This window comes from Dipodomys spectabilis, unplaced genomic scaffold (assembly GCF_019054845.1).
Source record: "Dipodomys spectabilis isolate Male_0828 unplaced genomic scaffold, ASM1905484v1 ptg000036l, whole genome shotgun sequence".
Taxonomy (NCBI): Eukaryota; Metazoa; Chordata; class Mammalia; order Rodentia; family Heteromyidae; genus Dipodomys; species Dipodomys spectabilis.
Genome location: NW_024870713.1, coordinates 4,551,627 through 4,572,902, shown reverse-complemented (window position 1 = coordinate 4,572,902; position 21,276 = coordinate 4,551,627). Strand labels below are relative to the sequence as shown.

Genomic DNA, 21,276 nt, shown 5'->3' with positions numbered 1-21,276 from the left:
TTTATTGGGCGACTTTGAGAGGAAAATGTAGACACACACACAGAGAAGGATAGTTTTGCTTTGCATGTTGCATTGGTCGATAGGAGAGAATTAGGAGGCCGAGACTCCTAATGTGGAAATAGCACATACCAGACAACTTTTGCAGAAAGAAAGCGAATCCATGAATGGATGGATAGTGATGGAGAAAGATTACCATGCTCACCAGGACAAAATTCTTCAACTTACAGGACTACAGGGTCTAGACTGCCCCTTATGTGAAGGAGTGAAAGGAAAACACGTGTATATGAAGATATGCTGGCCAATTATAGTTCCAACCAGTCTTCTGCATAAAAGGCTCGGGTACCTGCGAAACTGAAGACTGAGCCTTCAGGATCTGCAGGGGTGGTGTTTAAGGTCACCTTGATAAGAAATGTACTCATTACCTTGCTCATGTGTACAGTATTTTCACAATAAAAAACTTATTTTTTAAAAAAGAAAGGCTACTCAAAAAGAATGAACTTTCAATCATAAGTACCTTTTCTCAGGCTGCCGATTGATTTTGTAAAATTCTCATTATGGGAGAGAAAGTGATAGAATATTGTTCCTTTATTTTGGGGGGGTCTACATTTATTTTATCATTTCTTTTTGTCAGTTATGGCAGATATCTGTTGGAGATATCCACAAAGTAGTTTTCTGTTGCTGTATATTTTGAATATTATATGCATACCTACGCATGTGTAAATGTGTATATACACGTATATACGCATCTATATTTCAAGATTGCTTTTTCTTTTTGATGAATTGGCCCACTTACCACTAAGAACTATTTCTTTTTACTACAGTAACACTTCTTCTATCAATATCTACTCAGTGCTACTAGCATTAGGCTTTCACTATCCTTATGACTGTGTGGTGTGTCTTCTCCCCTTTCATTGTAATCTATTTAAGTTTACGCTGACAATCTTGCAGACAGCAAATAGTTACTGTTCTGTTTTTTATAATCCAATCTGAGAGTCTCTGGTTTTTTAATTATTGTAATGTTTAATTTATTACAAACAACATCGTTATTGATATTGCCAAGAGATGGTTCTTTGTGCTCTATTTGTTCCATTTTTCATTTCTTCTTTATGATGCTTCCTTGTGTGAATTACATATTTTTAAAATATGATATTGGTTTTCTATAATGTGACTCTTTATGCTTAGTCATTTTGACTTGCTTTTCTAAAGATTACAGTGTGCCTTTATAACTTACCCTAGTTAACCTTGAATCATTGGTAAATCTAAGCACAGATCATACTCAAGAGTAAGCCATCTTGTCATTAAAAATCTCTTTATATATAATAACCTTAGCAGTCATATTTACCCTTAAACTCCTCTATCTTTTGTACTGTTCTCATACATTTTCTATTTCTGCTTATAGTTATTTTTTGTGCTTACAGTTATAAACTCAATAATTCTTTTTTTTTGCTTTGAACACTCACTTGCATTAAAGAAATTAAGCTGCAAAAGTGGCCTTTTATATACTTATATTTTACACAATTTAGAAGTCCTCAATTTTTCTTGTAGATATTACTTCCAACTTGTACTATTTTTAATTCAGCTAAAGAAGTGCCTTAAGCATTTTTCTTTGTGTGGATTACTTCTGATAAGTTCTCCCAGCCTTTATCTGTAAATCTCTATTTCCCACTCACTTTTGAATGGTACTCTACTTATTAGGGAATTGTAGGAGAACTCTTTTTTCATTGTCACATTTAAAAGTGTCGTAGTATTCTATTTTAGCTGGAACTATTCTTCTGGTTGTGTGTGTGTGTGTGTGTGTGTGTGTGTGTGTGTGTGTGTGTGTTTATTTTTGCCAGTCCTGGGACTTGAACTCAGGGTTTGGGCTCTATCCTTGAGCCTATCTGTGCTCAAGGCTAGTGCTCTACCACTCGAGCCACAGCACCACTTTTGGCTTTTCCTGTTTACGTGATACTGAGGAATGAGTGTGTGCTAGACAAGCACTCTACCACTAAGCCCTGAAAAAAACAATCAGTAATAAGCTGGTTGCTGGTGAGTCTCACAGACTCTCCAATTAATCACCAAAAAAAAAGATGAAAGTAGAGTTGTGGCTTAAGTGATCGAGCACTAGCCCTGAGCAATAAAGCTCAGGGATAGTCTTCAGGCCCTGAGTTCAAGCCCCAAGACCCCTCCAAAAAAATCAGTAATAAATCTTATAATTGGTACCAGGTACATACTTGTATGTCGTTTTCTTCCTGGTTGCTTTTTTGGCATTTGCCTTTGCTTTATTTCTCCATCGCTTTTACTAACACATAAACACGTGTTTCCTGATAGCAATTTGTGGAGCTTCTTATACCCAAGTGTTTTTTTTTTTTAAAGTAAAAATTTTGTAGGGCAAGGAGTGTGATTCAATGGGCACTGTGCCTGTATAACAAATAGGAGGTCTTGAACTTAAACCCCAGCACATCCAAGAAATAAAGAACTCAAACTTATAGAAACTGCTAGTCATCATTTGTTTTCCTTATTTTGTGGTTCATTTTATTTTTCTTTGCTCCTCTAACTGCCACTTTACATGTTAGGCTATTTAATATTTTCTCCTTGTTATTTGTTATATGTTTCTTTCCCTCTTAGATTGTTTTTGTGCATGCATATTATTATACCAGCTAATCGCTTGCCTTTAATTTATTGATTGTTACTTCTTTAGTATCCAATCTGTTCCTGAGTTCATACTGTAAATGTTCATGCTTAGTATATTTTTCAATTATGTAATTTTAATAAATTAAATTGCTATGTGTTAAGATTTCTCATCTGTTCATTTATTATATCTATCTTTTCATTTATTCTTTTTTCAAAAGAAAATTTGAGGATAAACAAAGTTATATGCTATTTTAGAAAATTATGAATGAATAGAGAAGTTGTAAAGATAATGTGGTATGATTCTCACATATCTTCAATCATTTGTATCTGTTACTAATATCTCACAATAAAATGGTGCAATGGTACATTTTTTTCACTCTAAGAAACGACCATTGTTTGTTGGTATTAAGAAAAATCCACATTTTACATTTTCTTATCCTTTCTCTCTCTTAAGTCAATAACACCATCTATGGTATAATATTACATTGTTTTCCTGTTTTCTCCTGTAGTCTATGTCAATTTATCTCACTGTCTCCTGAAGGGCTCAAAAATGTCAAGTGTTCTTATCATTCTGTTTTTCTCATAGTTAGACAAGGGTATGGGACTGGGGAGAAAAACAGGGAGGGCAGAGTGACTCTTCTGTGATAACACATTGCAGACATACTGTAGGCCCAGATGAACACATGACTATTGTTATTCATAGAGGCCTTGATTTCTTGGCCACAAGTGTGTAGGGTCAGGATTCTGCACTCTGAAGCTTGCCTAGTTGTTCTTTCTATGTAACTTTTAGAAGTATGTCACTAAGCACTGACCATGTTCAAGAGGTAAGCCATCTCAAAAAACCCTCTAACATATTTACATGAATAATTTAAACTTCTTTTTATACCTCTCTCTGTCTCTCTCTGTCTCTGTCTCTGTCTCTGTCTCTGTCTCTCTCTCTCTCTCTCTCTCTCTCTCTCTGTTATTTGTTGTCTGCATGTGATCTCTTGGCTTATTTTCATTGGATGGTTTTCTCTTCCCACTTATATTTTCCTGCTTCTTTGCATGGCTAGTATTTTTGTCTGTTGGCATAAAGAAAAGACGGTTGTGTTATTTTGTTGCTTTCTTTTAAGAATATTAAGCTTTGACTTGGAAAAAATATATATTAAGTGAAGTAATCCAGGCCCAAAGAAACATAAGGTCCCATGTTTTCCCTTATTAGCAATAACCACTGTATGTCTGAGTCAAGCAGAAAAGGTCAGATAAGTTGATGTTAGGGAAATGAACCCTAAGATAAGTATTCAAATTTTTTTTCTTTCATGCAATTTTTTCTAACATATTTATAAGATGATTTCTTTGTTGCTTTGTATGTCCCTCCCCCACGGTATAACCCCTGCTTTCACTCTATTTGATGTTGGTATATTTGTGGAGGGGAAGGGAAAAAACAAATTGTTTAACTAGGGATACAGGTGGACCCACTGCAACAATGAGATGTACAAGTCGTTATGTCGAAAAACGAACTTTACAACTTTGGGGGGGATCTGGTGGGAGGGATAGGGGGTATCGGAAGGGATGGGAAGGGGAAACAAAGAAGGAGGCAACAATGCTTGATAAGAAATGTACTCATTCTCTTGTCCATGTAATTGTAACCCTTCTATATGGTATTTTCACAGTAAAAAATATATTAAGCTTTGTTCTTATAGGCAGTTAATTTACTGATTGGTTAGATTGTCTCAAATATAAAAAGCTTTGTTAGGAGGCACTTAAGAGTAGATCTATTTCTAAAGCATTGTTCTCTTGAGTTTCCAATGGAATGTTTTGGATGTTGTTAGAACTCAGTGGGTCACAAAGTTGTGTAACCTGTACAATATAAATTCCACCCAAATGCTTCATGGACTCCATCTCTGCCATGTTTTATGGAGACCTAACCTAGACAAGCGAAACAGAGTTGACTGATCATACCAAGATACCTGGTGTGATTCTTGGATGCAAGAAATTTGTAATTTTGGCCATTATTATTTAATAGTTCTCTTCTATTTTCAGTCATTGTTCTATGTTCAGTTATTGCATTAGTGGCATAGAATCTTCTAGATGAGACTTTTGCTCTCCTTTTGGGCTCTACCTCCCCTATTCAATGGTTTGGAAAAGACCTTTCTGCCAATGGAAAATGAGAGTGTATTTGACACTCACCCTTCTCTCTTCCCTCAGAGATCACCAAACTTCACCATGAACACTTTCTAGAATATTTAGTTAGTAATCTTTGCTTCAATATTATACTATATTAATCAGTAAATAATTTTTCAATGATTCAAGTACAATTAAGAGACTGATAAATTCAAAAGTCATGACCATCCCATCATTTGAGCTCTTCCAGAGGACAGAGAATAGACTCTTCAGAAAAGCAATATACAAGGTAATGCCTATATTATATAGATTATATAGAATATACCAAAATCATGGTGATATAATCATAAATATACCTGAATTTTACTTGTCATTAAAATAATTAAAAATGGCTCCTTACCACTTGTTTATTAGAAGAGCTTAGGGAATAAAATCAGATGCCATCAGTCCACTTCTAGAATTGAAGCCTTCTTTTAGAGCCAGTAAATCTACAGAAAGGTTTTCATTTCTACCTCAAATTTTAACTTATCTTACTGTAGGTCTCTTTCAATCAACCCAAAGCAACGAATGCTTCATTAATTTCTAACTAGGATAAGCAACATTAACCATTAGTCAGAAGTAAAACCAATTCATTTATTTAGCAAAGTAAGTGCAAAAGAAATTGTCACAAACCAAAGGAGGAAAGTGAAGAATTCTGGATTTCCTTTTACCCATATGTGACTTTTTAAGGTTTCAGGCAGTTATTTTATCTCTCAGAGGAAAGGTTTGCATACAGATTCAATAAACAAATATTTTAAAATGTATATTTTGTTTTCTTAGTTTCCTATACTGAATCTTTTCAAGGTTAAAAAATGTTCTTGTGACCAAGAAAAATTTTTATTTCATTCCAAATATAAGTTTTCATCTCTTGAATAGTTTTGGATTATTTTCTCAGTTTGCTAAGGTTTTATAAGCTGAAGAGGTTTTTCTAGCTTGAAGTTTCTAATTTGTTTGTATGTTACTGGGCCCGATTGAGCCCTCGATCTTGTCACTAATCTAAAACTTAAAGAAGAAAATGGTCATATAGTCTGCAGTTATTAGACTTATGTCTAAAATGACCTGTTTCTCAAGTAATTTTTCGTATTCACTTATGTGCTTATCCATGCAAACAAGCATTCCTAGAGTCTTGCTGTGTGCACAGCATGGGTGTGTCTAGGGTTTCTCAAAGTGGTTCCTGGGTGTATGACATTAGCATCACCTGGGAATTTGTTAGGATGAAGAACTCTTGGCCTTTACATCAGACCCAGTCAATCAGATACACTGAGTGTCTTGTGTGGCAATTCTCAGATTTATCCAGGCCTTCACATTACTCTGAGCAAATTCATGGTGTGCAAAGAGCTCAGGCTGCATTGTACAAAAACAAGAAATCTAAAATTCCTAAAAGTTACATCTCCCTTGCCCAAGGTTTTCCTACTAGTTAGGGGTAAAGATAGTCTTCTCAAATACAACCCAGGGGTTTGGTAACAGATCACATTGCTGTCCTCTGGCACTCTCTGATTTTAGTTCCCAATTTAAAATTGTGTGCACTTCCATCAATGTAGAATCTATCTTCAGAGAATTGCCTCTGAGAAATGAATGGGGAAGCTATGGTTACCAAGGCTTATGATGAATCCTTTTCCTTCTCCAGCCAGGTACTTGGATTTTAAGTGAGCCAGCCAGTCAGTCAGGGAGCATTTATCCCCTCTGTGTGCAGGGCACACATAGCATATTGCCTTTCAGGTGGCCTAGGATGGGGTGCGTGCAAAAGGCATAACACACACACCCATCACTACATGTACATTAGAAATATGGAGGGATGGGTCTGATGTTTGACGCCAGCAAAGGTAAGATAATGCATACAAATAAGGAGAACGCTGCAGGGGAATCTCAAGTCCTAATGCCAACACTAGGAAGGATGGGGGTCCATTGCCCCCACTTACTCACTGGGCAATTTCTGCCTCATTTCGTTAGACAGAGGAGATTGTTACCAGAAAGCCAGAAAGGAAGTGCCATCTGGGACTGAGTGTGCTTCCAGACAGATGGCTGGCTCTTCCAGTCCTGTTTTATTTCTGGCTGCGGATCACACACCCCACAGCTATACTGTAAGAATGGGATGTGACGGGACATGGGATGTTGTCAGAGAGTTTCTCTCTTTCTCTCTCTGTCTCTCCTTTCTAAAACTTGTGGCAAGAATAAAACCTCAGAACAGTCTTTTTTGTTTTTGTAGTCTTATTGTTTAAATTATATCTTTGGTTGGAAAGTTAAAGTACTAATGCACCCCTAGAATTGAAGATGATATGCAGAGACTTGGCAGAAAGCCAAGTGAACCTTAAGGCTGACATTCCATGGAATCTCTCAAAGAGAGAGAGAGAGAAGGAGGGGGGAAGGAGGGAGGGAAAACGAGAGGGAGGGGAGAGGGAGGGAGTGAGAGGAGAGCATGAGATGTATGTTTGAGACCTGTGACACAAAGGTGGAGAGCAGTCTGGCCAGATTGAAATGCTCCACTGTCACCCTCCCTTTTCCTCCCTCTTCCCACCCCCATGCTGCTCTAGCCCCATTACCAACCCAGCAGGACCAACAGGGGTAGACATTGCCATGTGCAGAGTGGCTGCAGTCTGTCTGCTTTTGGCCTAGTCAAGGCCCTGTGTTTTAAAGTCTGGGATATGAAGGTTTGGCTGGGAGGTTCATATAAATGAGGGTCCTCCACTGCCAAGAGTTGTCAAGGGTAGAGCAATTACTCAACCTAATTCTACAGTATAAGACATCAGCATGTTCAAGAAATATTTATTGAGTGACTATTGATTAAGTACTACATTGTTGGCATATAAAGAAGTAAAAGATGATCCTGAAAGCCAATAAAATGTTCCAGAGAAAGCCTTGACACCAAATCCTAACTTACTGGCTTTGCGACTTGGGACAAGTGACTGAATGCATCTGGACTTCAATTCTTCATGTATAAAGAGCATTCAGTATTGCTATTGTTCTTCTTCCTCTCTACTCCCAAGCCTCCACTCCCATCTGCATCCCTTCTCTGATCCTCAAACATTGGGGTCCATTCCAATAACCTAGCAAATGAATTAAGATGCACATTCTTAGGTCCATGGCAGCTAATACTGAAGGTCAGAGGTGGGGCCCAGGAACCTGCTTTTCAACATGCTCTGTACTAATTCTGAATGAGGTCTCTAGTGGGCCATACATTTTAAACTCTGCCTGATCCATTTTCCTGCTTTTGTCACCCAGGCTAAGTCAATATATTCTTAACTGTTTCTCTGAAGTTCCTTAACTCTTAATCAGCCCACTGACATCACAATAGGGAGCAGAAGAAAGCAATGTTATCAGAACCATCCATTAAGTCACTTTCTCAAAAAATGTTTGTTAAATGTCTACTTTGTACAGTCAATACACAAACCAGAAAGGTTGTGGTGTTTATATTCTAGTTCAGATAAAAACTTGTCAAATCAACTAAAATAGCAGGCAAATAATAAGGGGAAAGAGGTAGACAAATGACGAGGAGACAAGGGGGAAAATGCAGGCAAGAATCCAATGTATGTCTTACAAAACTAAGAAGAGTGAGGAAAGAGGTGAGTAGAGGAGCAATGGATGAGTTTGTTGAAAGGGGTGACATTGATCATGATATGTTGTATCCATAAACTTCATTCTTTAAATGGCAACTACTTTCAGAAAAATAATAATTAAATAATAACAATAATATAAAATGTTAGAAAGTGATAAGGGACATGGGAACAAAGCAATCAATTAACAAAACCTCAAAGGCAGAGCAAGGTAAAAGGATCAGGGATGTTGGCGTAGTGGGAAGGGTGCATGATTAAAGGGATTAAGTATTGACTGTACCTAGTAAAGGTTTTATTTGGCCCTGAGGAAGTCTCTTAAGCACCTACAGCACCAATTCTTTATCTGTAAATGGAGAATAAGAAATCTCAACCTACAGGACTCTAGAGGTTGAGAGAGAGAGAGACAGAGACAGAGACAGAGAGAGATACAGAGACAGAGATAGAGATGGATACAGACAGAGACAGAGAGAGACAGAAGAGAGAGACAGAGAGAGAGAGAAAGAGAGCAAGCATGTCACTTTCTACTACAATTAGGAAAAGCACCTCTCCTTTGTCTTAATCCTCAGTGAGCCTGTGAACTATTTGAGGGAGTACTCTTCTTTGAATCCCAAACTTGTAAGTGTCTGGCATGTGGTGGGTGCTCAGGAAATGTTTCATGTGACCCATTGCCAAACACTGGAAGAAGAACATATATGAATGGCTCTGAACTTAAAGCATGGGTCTCTACCCTAGATTCTGTTCTTTGAAAGTAGTTTAGCTATTGGTGGAATCATATTACATTGAGATTATGAGTTATGGTCAGAGTCAGGGAATCTCTCTACATCTAAATGGGAAACTCCCACAATTCCACCAGTAACTATGGAGATGTCTAAGAATGTCTGCAGGCTTCTCTAACTTTCATTTCCTAGCAGAATGATACCCAATATCAAAGTTTATCCAACTGCCCTTCTTGGCTACTCTAAATCAGAATGATACTTGGTAGACAGAGTAAGGTTAAAAACAAATGCCATATAGTTTTCTGAAATACTGTTATTTTCTGAATTCTAAAGATGATATCACTTAGAAATCTGTAGCAAGAGTAGAGTAACTGAGGGGGAAATGCTACTAAAGATGCATACGTATGAATTGAAAATGTGTCCTCAATTCAGAAACAGAATGTGAGCAAAGTGCACAACTTAGAATGGAAAGATTCCAGTCACAGAAACCATATATTGTGATTCTTGCACTCCCTGGAATGCAAGAAACAATGCAGTGGGACTCATCCTTTCTCATTCTGCTCAATCCTTCACCTTCTCCAATGAGCTCCATGGTTGCCCTAGCCCTTCCCTTGTTCACACGAAACAGAGAGATCCTTCTCAAAAACCAGGTTACAGAGTGGGTAGAGGTGGGCAAGCGGGGAGTACTTATGGACATAAAAGGCATTGACAAGAGCTTAGATAATTTCAAAGTATCCAAGATCGTATTCTAACAATGATGACTAGCAGCTGTTAGGTTCTGATAAAGCAGGACCCATTCCAAGACCTGTCTGTCTATGATAGGACAACTTGCTGAGATATATACAGCCTTTAGACCCATTTTTGCTGATAGGGAGATTGAGGTCTGGCAAAACAAAGTTGCTCGCATAAATACAAATCAGGAATGAACCTTGGAAGATGCATATCCAAGTGACACCAAAGCACAGGGAGTATCTAGCACACTTCACTCATACTTTACCTTTGTTTAAATTAACGGAGATGCTCTGTACTATGATAAAGAGGATACTTGAGTATTCTTGATAGCGAATTACCCTACTGACACTAGAAAGGGAGAAGCAGCACACAAACCTGTCTTCTCTCCAAGTTTGTCTAATTTAAGAGGCAGATGGCATCATGGGGTCTTCCCAGTAGAGGCCACTGAGCCAGCATCTGCTTCCCAGATGCTGCCCTGGAGATATGGTCAGTGGCCTGGCTTAGGACTACTGATTTCAGAGTTCATCTGCTGATAAGGCAAGCTGCAGGGAATCAGAACATTCATCTGGGAAAAGATCAAGGCCTACATTAAGAAGCAAAGACACGTCAGTCACTCTGATAGGGAAATAGATTTTCATGTTTCATTGCACAAGCACGTACAGGCATATTCAAAGCCTTCCATGTTTCAAAGCAGCCTTCAGTGCCCTGGTGTTTGCTTGAAGGGGGAACATCTGAAGACTCTCAAAAGCTGCAGGTATGGAGCAATTCACACAGGACCAGCCACAACCTTTCCCCATCCACAACCCTCTCCCAGGTTCTGAAGTTGTGTGTGCGTATGTGTGTGTGTGTGTGTGCCTGTGTGTGTTTGTGTCTGTGTGTCTGTGTGTGTGCATATGGGTACATTTAAATCCAAACTTAAAAGGAAAGGAGGGGAAACAGGAAGAAAATAAAGACAGCTTTGGACCAAAGCAACAACTATTCATAATGAATGGAGGAGTCATCATAAAAGAGCTGGGCACTTTAGAAAAAGCAAATCCCCAGAGAAGACAACTCTCTGGATGCTGTTGATGGCATCTTAAAAGGCTCTTCATTTCAGAGACTGGAAAAGGAAGAGCAAGCATCTGATGATATACAATGCAAGTTTTTCTTTCTGTCCTGCTCCCTCTCCCTCTTTGTCCCCTTCCCTCTTCCTCTCTTTCCTTCTCCCTTCCTATTCATCTGTCTCTTCCTCTTCCTTTCCTTCTTCATCTCCCCCTCTCCATCTCCCTCTCTCCCCCCGCCTCTGTCTCTGTCTCTCCCTGTCCCTCCTTTCTTTCTTCTACCTCCTCTGAATCCCATCTTGGCTGAGCCATAGCAAAACTAAATTAGAAAAACCTGCAGAGCATTGAGAGTCCAAATGAAGCACACGGCCAATTTATCACCATGGAGTCCAGTTATCTAATAAGCCCCGTATGTAATAAATGTGCTAAGTGTCCACCTTGAACCTCAGCACACACAGCAGTGGCCAATGGTGGGAGATGGCACAGCCTTTGACAAGTGGATGATGTCAGACTCTGCCTGAAGCACTCAGCATCTGGCTTACATCACTGGCTCTTAAGGGTGCTGAGCCAAGGTGGATGATGCTCAGGTCTCTCCAGAGAAGGCAAGACATTGCTGAACATTTAGAATTGGAGCAGAAGCTTGATTCCAGATAGTTTTGCAAGCTGAACAGTCATCATGAAAGCAGAGTGAGGAAGCTGGGAGGAAAGCTGTTTTCTTTCTAGCATTTCTGTTTTGGAAAACAGGTGTTTTCAGGAAGAGCCTTTATCAGCACACACTATTTCCTGTCCAGAAGTGGAGTTGTGAGTTCTAAGGGATTATTCCTTAAACTATTTTTATGCTCAGCCAGTAAAAAGATACCATTTGGGAATGCTATAGAAGGGGAACGATAGGAGAGACTCTTGGTTTGTCTTTAGGTAAACATGGAACAGTAGGATTGAAGGCAGGAGATAACAAAGGTTGCGAGGTCTAAATAAGAGAATCAGTTTGTAGGTGAGTCACTTGGCTTCTAGGGTCCCCTGGGAAAACTGTGTGTCTCTTTTATTTTCTTGGTTATTAGTTGATCTTGGTGAAGCTCAGTAGAGTCTACAAGGTCTGCAAATCAAGGGGTATATGAAACATTAAAGAGTACCACAGTGCTTTGCTGCTTCCATAGTGTAGTAGAAAGACCACAGTGCTGTAAGCAGTTCTGGAGCCTGTGTCCAATTCTGAGAGATGCTGACCTATTTTAAAATACTGCTTGAACTGTTTAGAGGATAAGATGAGATGTGCAGGAAGGACATTTTAAAGTCCAACAAATAAGTCAAATATGTAACTCAGCTTGAAAACCATTGTAGTAGATTGAAAATTAGGTCAAAGTCCAAAGAATGGGGAACTATTGGAAATCCTAGGCTTCAAAATTGACTCATAAGAATCAAGAATTAAGATAAAAATATTTTGAAGATCAAACATTATAGAATAACACACTTCAAACTATACTACAGAGCCATCGTAACAAGAGTAGCATGGCATGGCACAAAAATAGACACAGGAAGAGCAAGTGAATAGAAGACCCAGAATTAACACCCCAGAGCTAGAGTCATCTGATTATTTTAAATCCAAAATGTGTTTATTGGGATGGTTTCCCACTCATTTTGGTTCATGATGCTTTTAGTTAGTGCTGCTTCTTTCTGAAGGAACATCCTTCTCTAAGCCTCGCTTTTCCTCCTGTAAGCTGGCAGAGGACAGTAAAGCAACCAACACACAAAACTACTGTTTGTGCATGACTATAAAGATCGTGGTGATTTTTATAGCATCCCAGGCAATTCATATCCATGAAGTAGGGATTTGGGCTCTGCACCAGGCACTTCTTCTTGTGTTTCCTCTTCTCTTCAGGAGAGGGAAAAAAAGAGATCCTTTGCAAGAGGCATGTTCTCAAGAGAGAGTCATCTGCTTTTTGACAAAGGTATCTAAACTCATGTTGGAGAAAAGATACTCTCTATGACAAACAGTATTTGGGAAACTCGACATCTACACACAGAGGGTTGATGTAGAGCCTTGTCTCTGGCCCTGTACAAAAATTAATTCAATATGAATCAAAGTTCTTAATATAAAACCAAACACGAACTTTCTAGAGCAAAACATGGGGAAAATGTTTCAAGATAGATATGTAAGTGATCTCTTCTGAATAGAACTCTAGTTGCTCAGAAAATAAGAATTGAAAAATGGTATTATTTCTAATTTAAAAACTTCTGTACAGTAAAAAAAATTCTTCTAGAATTAGAGAATAGAAAGTTTTCTAATTATTTACTAAAGGATTAATATCCAGAACATATGAAGAACTCCCAAAATTAAACACCAAAAGAATAAATAATTCAACTAATCAATGGGCAGATGAATTGAACAGTTTTCTAAAAGAAGCATGAATGTCTAAGAACACGTGAAGATGTGTTCAACATTCTTAGTCATAAAGAAAGTATATGCCAAAACATGTCACCCTAGTCAGAATGGCAATCATCGAGTAAACAAACAACAAATGCTGTGGATAAAAGGGATCCTTATGCACTGTTGAAGGAAGGTAATTTAGTACAGAAACCACAGAAGTCAGTGTGGAGGATCCTTATAAAACTAAAGATAGAACTATGTGCCATGATTCTGCTATACCACTCTTGGGCTACATCCAAGGGAAACATAAAGTAGATACACTTGCACAGCCATGTTTATAGCAGTATTATTCATAAAGGCCAAAACATGGAATCAATGTAAGTATCAATTAACAGATGAGTGAACAAATAAATGTGATATGTTTACACAATGGGGGATTCTTCAACCATGAAGAAGAATAAAATTATGTTGTTTTCAAGGAAAATAGATGGAAAATAGAGATCATCATCATCATAAGTAAGCAACAGAGAAAGTCAAATATTTTGTGTTCTGTTACTTCATCTTTAAAATGTATGACAGAAATGTAAGACAAAACATGTCTGGGTGCCAGTGGGAGGGGAAGGGAGAAAAGGAGATAATATTGGGGGGGGAGATATGAATATGGTTAAAGTATTTTATCTTCATACATGAAGATATAAAAACAAAACCTGGCCGGGCACCGGTGGCTCATGCCTGTAATCCTAGCTACTCAAGAGCCTGAGATCTGAGGACCACGGTTCAAAGCCAGCCCAGGCAGGAAAGTCTGTGAGACTCTTATCTTCCACAAAGCACTAGAACACCACAAGTGGTGCTGTGGCTCAAGTGATAGAGCACTCACCGTGAGCTGAGAGCGCGGAGACAGTACACAGAACCAGAGTTCAAGACCCACAACCAACAACAACAACAACAAAAACAAAAAAGAAAAAGAAATAAAAACAAACGAAACCTGTTTAAATTGTTCCAAGAGGGGGTTGGTGATCAAAGGGATGGTTTTGATCAGGGTACATAATATGCATGAATGGAAAATGGTTTCATCACATCGAAATCCCTGTATACAAGTAGTATCCTAATAAAATTCAACCAATAGATTAAGGCTGTGCGGAGTTCTTAGATAAATAGAGTCTTTTGCTTAACTCCTAATCTTGCCAATTACTCTTTTATATTTATTTTCTAAACCTACTGTATGATTATCTACAGTATCTCAAATTGATTCACTATAACAAATAACAAAAAAGTTTACACACATATATCCACAAATAAGAACTTATTAGAAAATGTATAGAAAAGTGGAAATCTCTTTACAATTAGTAAATTAAGGGTAAGATCTTAATATAACCAAAGACCAAGTACAGTTTTTTGAGGAAATTTGATTTTCCTGGAAGTTCAGTGGTAATGGATGAAAAGGATGTGGTACATGTTTTTGGTTGTATTGTCTTTATCCATACACTGTTGTTTCTGTTGGTTTGTTCTGCTTTGGATTTTTTTGTCTTTGTTATTCTCTTATGTGCATTTGTAAGACTGACTGGTAGAGATTGGGTACTCTTTAGGTCAGAAAATGAGAATCCGTTGAAGAGAATCTTCTCATTCATTGAACATTTATTTGGAAGATATTATGTGCCTGCTACTGTGCTCAGCACTGAAATCTCAATCCCTATTGACATGCAATTTGGGTTCGTAGAGACAATGGCTACTTCTCAACACCTGGCATGAAATATAATAGAAATGTGGAAAAAGGGGATCAGGTGGAGAGAGAAGTAAACTCCACTAGAAAAGTCAGGGAAGCATTGCTTAGACTGGCTGGTCCCAGGACAACAATGTTTACAAATCTGATTCTCAGAAGAACAATGGGAACAGCAGACCTGGTGGTTGAGTGGAGCAATAGGCAGCTCGCCTGGAAGATGCCAGGATAGATGGAAGAAAAGAGAGGATGATGTAGATATCTTGGGAGCATAAGTACCATGATAACCCAGAAAACATTGTGTTCTAGTACAATTTTGCATGTAATCTTTATTCATTCTACAAATACTTGATTGCCAATTCTATGCCGAGCCTGGAGAGAAGGGCGGGGAACCAACTAGAAATTTTGTATCTATTTTTATAAGCTTTAAACATTTGCAATACTGTTGTCATTTCTTTGCACTCCAAGCTAAGTTTAACTCAATTCTGTTCTTCTGGGTGTTCTAAGCAGAGCCCATATGGACGGAAACAGCCCTCTGCTATCAGAAATCCCCTCCCCTCCTTCATCTAGTTCTTGTGAACCACTGAGAGAGAAAGAAAGGAAAGACAGCATTGATTATTTGTCATTCAGGTCTTCAGTCTGACTTTTTTTTTTCTTTTGTCTTTTTGAGGCCCCCAGAGTCTTTGCTAATTTGTTTGGCAGTGTTGGGTCAGTTTGATTCTTACAAATCTGTGTATTGTTGAGTCGGGTGAAGACCATTGTTTGTCACTCAGATTCAGGCAGGGTGATAAGAGAAAGCAAAGAGAGAAGGAGATGGATGGGCCTCATGCTGAATTCACACCGCAGAGAACGGGAAAATAGACCTGAAACAAATGCTGGTAAAGTAGGCTGCAGACTGGCAACTGTGTGCCTTAGCTCAGCTGGCTATTCCAATCCCGCTATCCCCTCCCCCTCCGTCCCCCCCCCCCCCCCCAACGCCAAAGTCGACTCTGTTTCTTTACCACTCACTGTCTCTGCCCGAATCCTGATGTGAGGCCCGGCCAGCAGGAACGCTGCCTGCCTGCCTGCCTGCCTCCCCTGGGATCTGGATCCTATTGTACACAGCCTGTGCTTCTCTCTTTCCAGCACTCAGAGTAGATGGCATTGTAATCATGGTCATAAGTATTATTAATGATAGCAGCTATGACAGTGAGCTGAGCCCAGATTTCTGGCTTTGATGTCAACAGAGAAAAGGGAGGTTTTCATTTGTTTCAAATGGAAACAGATGCACCGAGGCAGAGCAAGCCATGAGCAGAAATGTGGAGATGGTGGTGTTAGCTTTGGGAACTCTGGGGGCTCCCTCTCTGTACCAGCTTTTCTGTTAAGCAAACCTTTCACTGCGAGATGAGCAGGAGCCTCGTCTCCTCCACCATGCTTCTTTGCCCAAATTGTCACTCCTGGGATTTCTAGAGAATGCTCTCATAAAGGAGAAAAGGGAAAGGGAATGTGTCATAGTCCTTTTCTCAGCAATATCTCTGCCTTGTGCTCAAAACTTTTATCAAAAGAATGGCCAATACGCTCATAATTACAAAGCATTTGTTACTAGCATGAATGAAACACTGCAAAATGGATAACTTACCTGTAGGTAGTACTGAATTAATTTTGAGTACTCTGGAGAGTTTACTTTTTTTTTTTTTTTTATTTCAGAAAATGTGGTCTACATGAAGGTTTCAAGATGCATTAGACATGGTTGTGGTTTTAAGAGAAGTGCACAGTTATCGTATCCAATAAATGTATGTGAAAATGGAACCTGGTAACTTGAGGTTGGGAGAGATGGGGAAAAGAATGAGGGAAGTGCTGACATTGAACAAGGTGCATTGTACTCATGAAGTGACATGTCAAACTGAAACCCCATAGTGCAACTATTTAAAGATTACATGTGTATGTTTGTACATATATATATGGTAGATATATATGTACATATGTATGTATACATATATGTTGCCTACTGTCATGGGGAGAGGGAAATAGTGGGCAAGAGGGCCCATACTGTCTCAGGGACAGGAGTATGAGCCATGATACGACCTATTCTGGGCTCACTTGCCTACTCTTCCTGTGACTCATGTTCTGCCCTGCCTTTGGCCTCCTGGGCTCTTGGCTGCTCCCCTGTCCGCTTGATTCTTTCAGTTCTACTGTGCATATGTCTTTCTCACATCCCACACTTTCTAGATTTTAGCTCTGCTTCCATATGCCATTGTTCCTTTCTCCTAACTCTACTTCTTGTTAGATTCTGTAATTCACTCTTAGTTCAGAGTATAGATCGAGAAATTGAATGACCTTACAGGAACTAACAGTCTAGTTGCTTAATACTTGAAAGTGCCCTCTCCCATTGCTGCTCCCTTAGTCAAGAAATACAAATTTCCAATACGTCAGCCTTAGGAAAGAACTGAAGCTAACAGCCTTGTAGCTTTCTTTTCTGCCCAGTAAGACATGAAAGATATACCTTGATTTTCCTCATCATTCATGGTGTCAATGTGGAAAACACTACAAACCTGCATTGAGATGCACTAAGAGAGAAAACTTGAAATTTGTCCTCTCCAATACTTAATAATATCATAGATAATTCTAAACTCTTTTGTAATAAAAGGAAATGGAAGCATCTTAACATAGGGTACTTACTGCCACCCCACCATACTTAATTCACTTTTCCTTCTTAATTCTTTTTTGGAGGTATGATTCTTTCCTAGAAGGAGAATTTAAGTCTTTTCATTTTTTTGTGCTAAACAGGACCCAATCCTTAAAAATTCTTATTAAAATGGTTTTGTCTCTTTCCTTGGACCTAACTGTGAGCCACTCAAATGAACATCTGGATCACCTTTCCAGGAGACTCACTCTCTGGTCTCTGAGTCAAGCTGCCTAGGTTGAATCCGGCATGACTTTGGCCAAATTAATGTTTATGCTTTCCTTTCTTTGAAGATAGAACACATTCAATGCATTATGCCAAGTGAGGATTCAATGAGATAATAAATGTAAGGCACTACAACAAAGTTGGACAGAAACATGCATATCTTCTTATTATTTATGTTCCGCAGAAAGAAATACCACTAGACCAGCAGGTATGCTAGGACTCTTCCTGCCTAGTAGCTCCAAATCTTAATCCTTTGCATATGTGACTAAGAGTATAAAACCTGAGGTGGCAAATATAGTGCTGGGTTCTTGTGGCTTCAGATTGTTAATTGAAGGTTTATAGAGGTACCAGAGTTGGGTGGGAAGGGACTATAATTCCATTGTTCTTTACTGTTTAGCCCTTCTATGTAAATGCTAGTATGATTAAAAAAAGAGAGTATACTTGCTAATTGTACTTGGCTGGTTTAAGAGAACAATTTTCCTCCTATAAAATATTACCCTGACCTTGAAGAAAGAAGTTATTTAGGCATCTACCCTCAGAAATGGCAGGTAATTTTATCTAGAGAGGCAGGCCCGAAAGATATAAAGTCCAAACACTGTTTAAAATATTATTTAAACATCATGTTGTATTTATACATTTAATTCATTTTTATTAGCGACCAAGATATTTAACATAAAATAATTAGAGTCTCGAGATTAAAACCAAAATGGCCACAATTTTAATTAAACCATCTCACAGGGAATTAGGCAACTTAATGAGAGGCAGCCTAGTGTGGTGTGTAAGTATCCCAGAGTTAGTCAGTGGCACCAACTTACAGATCCATGGGAAGGTCAGCCTTGTTTGAACCAACACCATGGACTTTATTAGTAAAATTTAGTGGGGGCTGCCCCCTTGTATTTAACATAGTAGGACATTTTTTTTTCTCTAAAGGAAATTGTACATAGCATCTTAATATAGAAAAGAGGGTAACATCAACCTCTCTGCTTTCCATGCCAAGCAAGCTTCCCACTGTTCTCTGCCCTCCCCCAGCCCCAAGATAACAGCACCCCCCCAGAACTTAGTCTGTAGACTTGCTTAGGGGATCTCCGTGCTGATTTCCAGCTATAAAGTCCATGATGCTGATTTTTAATATGTCTCTATCCTACCTTTTGAAAGCTAGCACCCCTTTTGAATTTTTTTCTTTGTCAAGGTGATATACAGAGAGAGGGGTTACAGTTACATAAGTAACGTGGTGAGTACATTTCTTATCAAATTTGATATACCCTCTCATTTTTCTTCCGCTTTCCTGCTCCCATCCTCCCCAAGTTGTACAGATGATTTTCAACATATTGTCTTGTGAATAGCGCTGTTGCATTCGTTCCCCTTTGTCTGTCTCACCATTTTTTGTTCCCCCTCCTTTCCCTAATTCAGACAAACATATATACAATACCCAGGATATCAAAATCAAATACAGTGACAACAGGGGATAAACCATAGGGGGAAAAACACAAATGAAAAAAGAAATCGCTTAGTATATTAACAAACAACAACAACAAAGAAAAATCCCTTGTGTCCATGTCTTGGAGTTCATTTCCCGTAGCTTCATCTTACATGGTCATATGTACATAGCTATTGCGCTATTCTGCTCATCTGCTAAGATTGTCTTAGACACATACTAATTATTTCAAATAAGGGAAACCATGGGATCTATGTTTCTTTGGATCTGGCTTACTTCACTTAATATGATTTTTTTCCCAAGTCCTTCCTTTTTCTTACAAATGGGCCGGTGTCATTCTTTCTGACAGAAGCATAGAATTCCAGTGTGTGTGTGTGTGTGTGTGTGTGTGTGTGTGTGTGTGTGTGTGTGTGTGTGTGTGTGTGTGTATCCATTCATTTACTGAGGGGCATCTGAGTTGGTTCCATATCTTGGCTATGGTAAATAATGCTGTACAACATAGTTGTGCCAGTACCTTTGCTGTGGCTTTGTTTGTGGTCATTTGGGTAAATTCCCAGAATCAATAGAAAGCCCACAGATTAGGAGAAGATCTTCACTAGCTGTACAACAGACAAGGGCCTCATATCTAAAATATACTTAGAACTCAAAAAATTAAATCCCCCCAAAACAAATCAACAAAGAAACAACCACTCCATTAATAAATGGGATAAATACATAAAGAGAGACTTTTCTGATGAGGAAATAAGAATGGCCAATAGACATGAAGAAATGCTCAACACCTTTGGCCATAAAAGCAATGCAAATCTAAACAACATTGAGATTCCACTTCACCCCAGTCAGAATGGCTATAATCAAGAAATCTAATAACAACAGATGCTGGAGGGGATATGGCAAAAAAGATACCCTACTACATTGTTGGTGGAAGTGTAAACTTGTTCAACCACTCTGGAAAGCAATGTGGGGGATCCTCAGAAAACTAAACATAGAACTCCCCTATGTCCCTTTTGAATTTTATTCAAGGAATTTCTCTTCAAGCACTGTGGCAGTGGATTTAGTAAGAGGAGAAGAAGACATCTTGTGCTAAATTGAGTGCCTCCCACATCACCATATACTTCTACATCATCTTCTCTCAACACATTGCTATTCATGTCCAAAGCTTTCCTTGGGATTTTCCACCACAGGCTGCATTGGAGCGACTCTTCATTATGATGGTCTCTTTTTGGACAACTGTCAAAAGCTCTGCTTCCTCCACTATCTACTACTAGCCTCTGCTTCCCAACTCCTAGTTTGCCATCCAGCCGAAAAGCCTAATGATTCTTGATCAACTAATAGCCTGGTTCCTACAGTGAATTAACCAAGGCTCTAGGGATAGAGGAACCTGACCTCTCTTGTTCTGTCTCCTTGAATGTGGGAGACAGCTATCATCTAAAGGTCACCATTACATGCTGAAGAATAATCAATTGTTGATTAAAAATAGAGCATGAATTAATGGGATATCCATAAAAGACTTAACACAGTGCTCTGCTTATAATAATCAGTAGATGGTATCTCCTTTTTCTTCTTATTTTCCATTTTTCTCTACCATTTGAGCCAATCTAGAAGGGGAACTGTAACAACAAATATGTCATACAGGAAGTCAGTGAAAGAGCTAGCTGGCTGTAATTCCGTTTGAAGCTACCTGTAGTCAGCAACTAAACTCATTGATAAGCTCCATCAATCCCATTTTCACAACAAGCTGAAGTATATACCCACTACATGCATCTATGCAATCAGGATTTGCTAACTCATTAAATAAAACCAGTACATTTCCTCACTAGAGCTCGCTTGTGCTCTCTCTGTCTCTGTCTGTCTCTGTCTCTGTCTGTCTCTGTCTCTCTGCCTCTGTCTCTGTCTCTGTCTCTCTGCCTCTGTCTCTGTCTCTCTGTCTCTCTGTCTCTCTGTCTCTGTCTCTCTGTCTCTCTGTCTCTCTCTGTCTCTGTCTCTGTCTTCCACTCTGCAGCCAGAGACATTTGCTCTTTTTTAAAAACCAATTTAAGGCATTATTTTCTTCTTCAGTTCATATAAAAAAGAATCAAATGACA

General features: G+C 38.8%; 1 pseudogene; it reads right to left on the bottom strand.

Moving 5' to 3' along the window:
- Positions 1-12,446: 12,446 nt before the first annotated feature.
- LOC122106084 lies at positions 12,447-12,702 on the bottom strand (annotated as a pseudogene).
- Positions 12,703-21,276: the final 8,574 nt, after the last annotated feature.